The sequence below is a fragment of the Chrysochloris asiatica genome, unplaced genomic scaffold (genome assembly GCF_000296735.1).
Source record: "Chrysochloris asiatica unplaced genomic scaffold, ChrAsi1.0 scaffold00138, whole genome shotgun sequence".
Taxonomy (NCBI): domain Eukaryota; kingdom Metazoa; phylum Chordata; class Mammalia; order Afrosoricida; family Chrysochloridae; genus Chrysochloris; species Chrysochloris asiatica.
In genome coordinates this window covers 711,352-718,727 of record NW_006408656.1, presented here as the reverse complement: position 1 = coordinate 718,727, position 7,376 = coordinate 711,352, and positions in this window count along the sequence as shown.

Below are 7,376 nucleotides of genomic sequence, written 5' to 3'. Positions count from 1 at the left end.
TTAAACTAATCTCCTTCTTGAAACCTTGTAAGCCAGTCACTTCATGCCTTTATCGCTCCCTCATTTTAGGTAGCCAATGTCTAAGTTGCCCCTCTCTACCCTATACACAGAGGGGATAGCATTGATACTTGAACTTGAGACTCCGTCCCTCTCTGTTGGTATTTTAAGCTATTACCTCCATGAATATAGGTCAAGTTCATCAAATTGTAGCAGTTTCTGTTATCAAAAATTGTTTTATTTTTTATCTTCCTCTAGTGGAGTTCTGATTATCAAGCCATCAAGGTTAGGTCAAATTGGTACTGTCGTCAAGTTTGGGTGCTCTTGTGCATCTTCCCTCACTTCATATCAGCTGGATGCTTCACTCTTGGCTCTAACCCTCTGGCTATGTCCTTGTCCATGAGCTCAGGTGTCCCTAGGTCTCACCACACTTTGGAGCAACCAGCCCCTCTTCTTCTCTCTTTCATCTCCAGGTCAATGGGAGTCTATGGAACATGGTTGAACTCAGCCCATTTCTTCATTGTTGACTTTCCCCTCCTTCCACTCACCAGTCGACCAATGTGGTCACCAGCAAGCTTACATACCTGCTGCTGTGTTCCCTTTGACTTTCAATCTTAGAGGGAGCATTGTCCTGAAGGGACTTGATTGCTTGCCTTGATGGTTTCCTTGTGAGCAACTTGCTTATTCTTGTATTAGGCAATCATACTGCCATTTTTTGTTTTGGATTTTTCCTGATGATCTTTCTATGAAGATGTATCTTCTGTCACTCTAGCTATTCCAGGCCAGTCTGCTTGTCTTTTCTAGTGGGATATTCATAAGGTTTTAAGTTACTTAATATTTGGACGTGGTCCATCTTTCCTTCCTAGTGTGTCTTCATCTGTGCTTTATTGACTATGCAAAGGCTTTTCATTGCGTGGATCATGACATGTTATGGACAACATTGTGGAGAATGGATGTTCTGGAACACTTAATTTTGTTAATGAGGCACCTGTACATAGATCAAAGGGTAGTTGTTCAAACAGAACAAGGGACCACCAAATGGTTTAAAATGAGGAAAGGTGTGCAACAAGGTTGTATTCTTTCACCACACTCATTCATTTTGTTTGCTGAGCAAATCATCTGAGAAGCTGGATAATGTGAAGAAAAACTTGGTATCAGGAGAGAGGAAGATATTATTAACAACCTGTGATATGCAGATGATACAAACTGTCTTGCTTAAAGTGAAGAGAGCGTAAAGTACTTCTTATGGAGATCAAAGACTACAGTCTTTGGTATGGCTTGCACCTCACTGTAAAGAAAACAAAAATCCTTAACACTGGACCAATAAATAACATCCATATCAATGGAGAAAATATTGTAAAAAATACTTTGTTTTGCACAGAACACCCATCAACACTCATGGAATGCAGTTAAGACATCAAACATTGTATTTTATTAGATAAATTTGCTGCAAGAACTCTTTAAAGTGTTGAAGAGAAAAAAAAGTCAGTTTGAGGATTACGATGTGCCTGATCAAAACCCTGGTATTTTCAATAACCTCGTATGTATGTGAATGTTGATATTCATGCATTTGAGCTATGATATTGGTGGATGATATTAAAAATAACATGGACTGCCAAAAGAACAAACCAATCTGTGTTGGAAGAACTACAGCAAGAATGCTTCTCAGAAACCTGCATGGCCAGAATTCATCTTTCATACTTCGAGAGTGACCAGTCCCTGGAGAAGGATATCATGTTTGGCAAAATGGAGTGTCGGAGAAAGAGAGGAAGACCCCAGTGAGATGAATTGGCAAAGTGCCAATTGTGATTGGCTCAGATGTAGCAATGATTGTGATGTTGGCCCAAGACCAGGCAGTGGTTTTTTTTGTGTGTGTGTGTGTGTGCATAGGGTTGCTATGAGTCAATTCTGACTCAATGGTACTTAACAACAACAACAACAGTACTCACCTTTTGGGAAAAACACAAAATTTTCTGCTCGCTTAAAGATGTTTAGGCTTGGACACCCTATGCAGGGTTGCTATGAGTCAGAACTGAATGAAATGCACACTATCACCACCACCACCATCATACTCACCTTTGAACCTCAAAAGGAAGCACAGCTTTTGTGTTCTCATCTAACTTTATTCCCTGACTCATTATCAGTTGCTATGGAGTAGACTTTGACTCATGGCCACCCCATGTATGTCAGAGTAGAACTATGCTCCATAGGAACTTCAGAAGCTGGTATTTCAGAAGTACCTTTTCAGACATTTCTTTGGAGATGCCTCTGGGTGGACTTGGACCTCCAGGCTTTCCATTAAAAGCCAAGTATGTTGATCAGTTGCACCACACAGGGAAATTACAGTGTTTGGAAATCTGGTGGACAAGGAAGCCTCAGGCAGGTGAATAGTATAAGGCCTACTACTACAGCTAATTTCCCACAGTGTTCTCTTTTCAAAACTCTGCTGTCCCAAATACTGAAAGGTTTTGTGTGTTGTTGTTTTGTTTTTTTCAAAGAAAGAAGGCCATTCTTTCTGCACTAGATTCATATAATAGAGTCTCAGAGTTGGCCAAGAGGATGCCGGATGAGTGGGGAAGTCTTTCCTATTGTAGTAGCTTCTAAGGATTATGACATTACCATCGACCCTTATTGCACTGGCATTGTGGTGGTAAAAAATCTGTCCTGAAATTGAATTTAATCAAACACATTGTGGACAAAATATGGTTCTTCTGATCAGATCCTGGACAATGAGAACCATCCCTCCAGTTGCTGCAGGCTGAGCCACCAGAAAGGCTGGAGTGAATCATTTGGCTTTTGTTGTTTCTCTGGAGCAGAAGGGAATCAATTCTAGACTTATAATTAACTCTAGAAGTGTAGTGATTAAGAATCGGGCTGCTAATCTCATGGTCATCAGTTCAAAATTACCCCACGTTCTGTGGGAGAAAGATGAGGATTTCTGTTCCCATAAAGATTTACAGCCTTGGAAACCCTATATAAAGTCATTATGAATCAGAACTGACTCCATAGTACATAAACACCACCACCATGGTAAGGGAGTTTTTTTTTTTTTTAATTGATTGGTTACCTAAGGAATCCTGGTGGTTCAATGATTAAGCACTCAGGTGCTAACTGAAAGGTCAGTGATTCAATTCACCTAGGTGTTCTGTGAGAGAAAAGACCTGGTGATCTACTTCTGTAAAAATTGTAGCCCAAGACACCCTAAGTGGGTAGGTTTACTCTGTCCTATGCTGTGGTCTAATGTGTCAGACTGTAAAGTCAATTGAACTGCAAGGTCGGTGGTTCAAGCTCACCAGGTTCTCCTTAGAAACCGTATACAGGGTTGCTATGGGCCAGAATCGACTCAATGGAACTTAGCAACAACAACAACATGGTAATTTATCAGTTGGACCCAATTCAACGATGCAAACTCTTACTGTGTAAACCTTGTGCGAGAGATTTAATCTTTTTGGATTTGGTTTATTCTTTTGTAAGACAGAAACAATACTAATTATACCTATCTCATAAAACTGCTGTGAGGACAAAATAAGTTAATATAGGCAAAGCTTTAAAACATATAGGAAGTGCTTTAAGGGCCAGCTATAATTATTAGTACATTAATATATGAATATATTTTCATTGGTTTCTATCTCACTCAGTTGATGAATGCTTAGGAGAGGTAGCATGATTGGAGAACAAACCATTGAAAGCTACCATGGATGCAAAGGAACTACCTCTTTGATGGTGTGGTGTCCATGCATTGTCTGTAGACTTCAGAGTTTCAAGGACTGTACTATTTAGTCTTCTCAGTTAGCTGCATGCTCTTTGAGGTTAGAAGTTCATCTTATTAATCTCTTTATCTTAATTTTCTTTCAGTACTAACAGGTTGGATTCTCAGAAAATCTTCACTTTTCTCCACCAGATATTCCGCAGGGTTTGAAATATTAAATTAAATTTATTCTAAAGTTTGCTCCTATAAAAACAGTTGCTATTGAGTTGGTTCTGACTCATGATGACCTCATGTGTATCAGAATAGAGCTATACTCCATAAGATTTTCAATGGCTAAGTGTTTAGATACTTACTGCCAAGCCTTTCTTCTGAGATGTCTCTAGGTAAATGTCATCAACAAGTCTTTCAGGTAGTAGCCAACTGTGTTCAACATTCACATCATCCAAGGATGTTTGCTTCTAAGACAAGTCAAATGTTATTGGGGCTGAGTGTACAATGGCAGAGCTGGTGGGAGGTTGTGTGGTAATCTTTTTATGGAAGATTCACATCAGCATATAAAGCCCAGAATTAGAGGAGGTGAAAGGGGGGCTGCTATCAGATCCTTTCCTGAAAATGAGTTTGGTTATGAGTGGGTAAAAAAATTTTATTTTAAAAACAACCCAGCGTTTATTGTGATCTGAAAATAACATAAGGATAATCAAAACAGTATGAATACATGTTTTAGATCTATATTTTTAACAAAGGATACCTAAAAGAGAGAAGCAGGAAACTATTACCACCAACAACTTGTCTCTTCATTCATCATTTCTAGTTGAACATACTTTGTAACAGAGTAATATCATCTTCTTTTAGCATGATCCAACCCAGTTGTTTTCCTGACTCTGTTTTAGAATGCATCTCTTCTGCATCGTCTAATATGAGCTTTATATATTTATCAAAACCTATGATACAACCTTCTATCCACATATTCATTTGCTTATAAAGTCACAATTGAATCTGAGATCCATTTCGCAAGTATCTGAGGATGAGGCTGATGGGCTACACCACCATCTTCTACACTTTCTGACCCTGGCTATGGTATACCATGGTGGATGATCACAAAGACCACACTACCTTCCATACACACCAGCTCAGAAAGCAAATTTTGAAGCTTTTGAAGTATATTTAAAAAAAAATCATTATTATGTTCACAGATTATATATGAAAAAATTATTCTTGTACAAAAGAAAATAGTCTTATTTGATAATTGGTGGTGGTAGTGGTTATGTGCTGTGGAGTTGGTCCTGACTCGTAGTCACCCTGTATAGGGTTTCTGAGGCTGTACATCTTTATGGGAGCAGAAAGCCTCATCTTTCACCCACCATTTAATAATTACCCAATCTTAATTCACTTTATTTTAATCTTGAGATAAAGATTCAATGGTATCAGTTTGTATGTATCATTCCAAACTTCTGTTCATGCATTTACATATACACATGGACAAACAGATATGTCATTGTTGTTGTTAAGTTCTGTCAATTTGGTTCCAACTCATAGTTACCCTGTTTAGAGTTTACCAGGAGTGGTTGGTGAGTTTGAACTTCAGTCCTTGTGGTTCATATGAGCTGGCAGTCCAGTGCTTATCCTACAGTGTCACACCTGGGCTCCAAGTATATATTTAAACTCTGTGAAATGTTTATATTATGTATATGCATACATTTCAAAATGGTAGTTGGGAGTGGGTGTCTGACCTTCTCTAGCTTCAGGGGGAGGAAAGAGAATCAAGATCATCAGCATTAGCTATCCAAGTCTGATTCTTATAAGGTGAAGGTCATACACATTCCTACCTTCCAACCTTTTTGCCAGTTCAGACAGACACTAACCTACTAATGTGCTCTCTACTAAAATGGTGTTTACTTCTCTGCTAGGTTTAATGATCCATTGCAATGGCCACACAGAACTCACAGACAATACTCATGATCATGGGGTTTATCAGGGAAGAGTTGTTGTTGCTATTAAGTGCCCTCGAGTCAGTTCCAATTCATAGTGACCCTGTATGGAGTTTCCAAGAAACAGTTGGTGGGTTTCAAACCTTGATCTTAAAGCTAGCAGTCCCGTGCTTATCCTACACTATCACACCAGGACTTATTAAGGAAGTTGTTGCTGTTGTTAAGTGTTGTTGAGTTGATTCCAGCCCATAGTGATCCTGTATACGGTTTCCAAGGAGCTGCTGGTGGGTTTGAGCCACCAACCTTGTAATTACTAGTCCAGTGCTTATTTTATAGAGCCACACCAGGACTCCACTAGGGAAGTTGCTGCTGTTGTTAAGTGTCATTGAGTTGATGCTGACTCATAGTGACCCTGTATAAGGTTTCTGAGGGAAAGTTGGTGGGTTTAAACTGCTGAACTGTGGTTCACAGTCTAGGGCTTTCCCTACCAATCCATACCAGGAGTCCATTAGGAAAGTTGTTGTTAAGTGTCATTAAGTCGGTTCTTACTTTCATAGCAGCCCTGTATAGGGCTTCAGAGGAAGGGCTGGTAGGTTTGAACCATTGGCCTTGCGATTCACACCAACTTTGTGGTCGAGTGCTTATCTTTCAGTGCCATATCAGAACTCCATTAGGGAAGTGTTGCTGCTGTTGTTAAGTGCCATCAAGTAGGTTCCAACTCATAGTGACTCTGTATAGGGTTTCCAAAGAGTGACTGGTGAGTTTGAACCATTGACCTTGTGGTTCAAACCAACCTTCCTGTCCAGTGTTTCATCCCATAGTGCCACACCAGGACTCCATTAGAGTAGTAGCAGCAGGTTACAATTCAGGGTCAAAAATAACTTGGGATGCAGTTCTTTGATAAGGACAGTCTCTTCTCAGTTGTGCCTGCAGGCATGTGTCTCTCTAACTCTGGACCCCTCAATCCCACCCCTTTCCTGCTAGGGTTAGTGTTACAAAGCTCTTTTTTTTTTTCATCCCAAGAGCAGCTAAACCAGCTCATCCATTTATTTGACTGAGAACTTTAAGAAGGAAAACAAAATTAAGCAATCTTTAATAAAATTCCTATAGAAAACTCAGTCACAGGGCACTCAGTTCTTTTTCCCATGTCATTAAGGAATGAGAGCTTGTAATACTCTTTGGAAAATAAGCAGTTTTACTGGATGTTGCCAATACTCAGAAAGAGAATTAATGTACACATTCAAACCAGTACTTCCTATTGCACATATTAACATTATGTGCAATAGGAACTACTGGTTTCAATGTGTAAATTAACATCTAGTACCCTAGATGTATGGTACCTCAACAAATAAAGAATACCATGTGGCATAGAACTACTTCAATTTGACATAATATCTTTGAAAACTCACATTATTACAAGTTTTAATAAATACAGTAAGAACCGCTGGCATTTCAATAAAATACTGGATTTTTAGATCTCAAGTTTATTCCATAAATAAGTTCATTTTCATCTGTTTTCTTTCTTGAACACATTAGCTCAACTATTATGGGGTAAGAAGTTAACTCCTTCATAGATACCATGTAAAAACTGTATTAATATGTGCCTTGTTATGGAAGCAGCTGGAGGAACTGGATCACACAGTTAACAGAAAGGTAACTTAAGGAAAAACTGGGTTTGGTTTTTGTAAAACTATAAAATTCAAGCTAAAGAAATGTCAAGCAGAACTCCTACCAGAATAGTA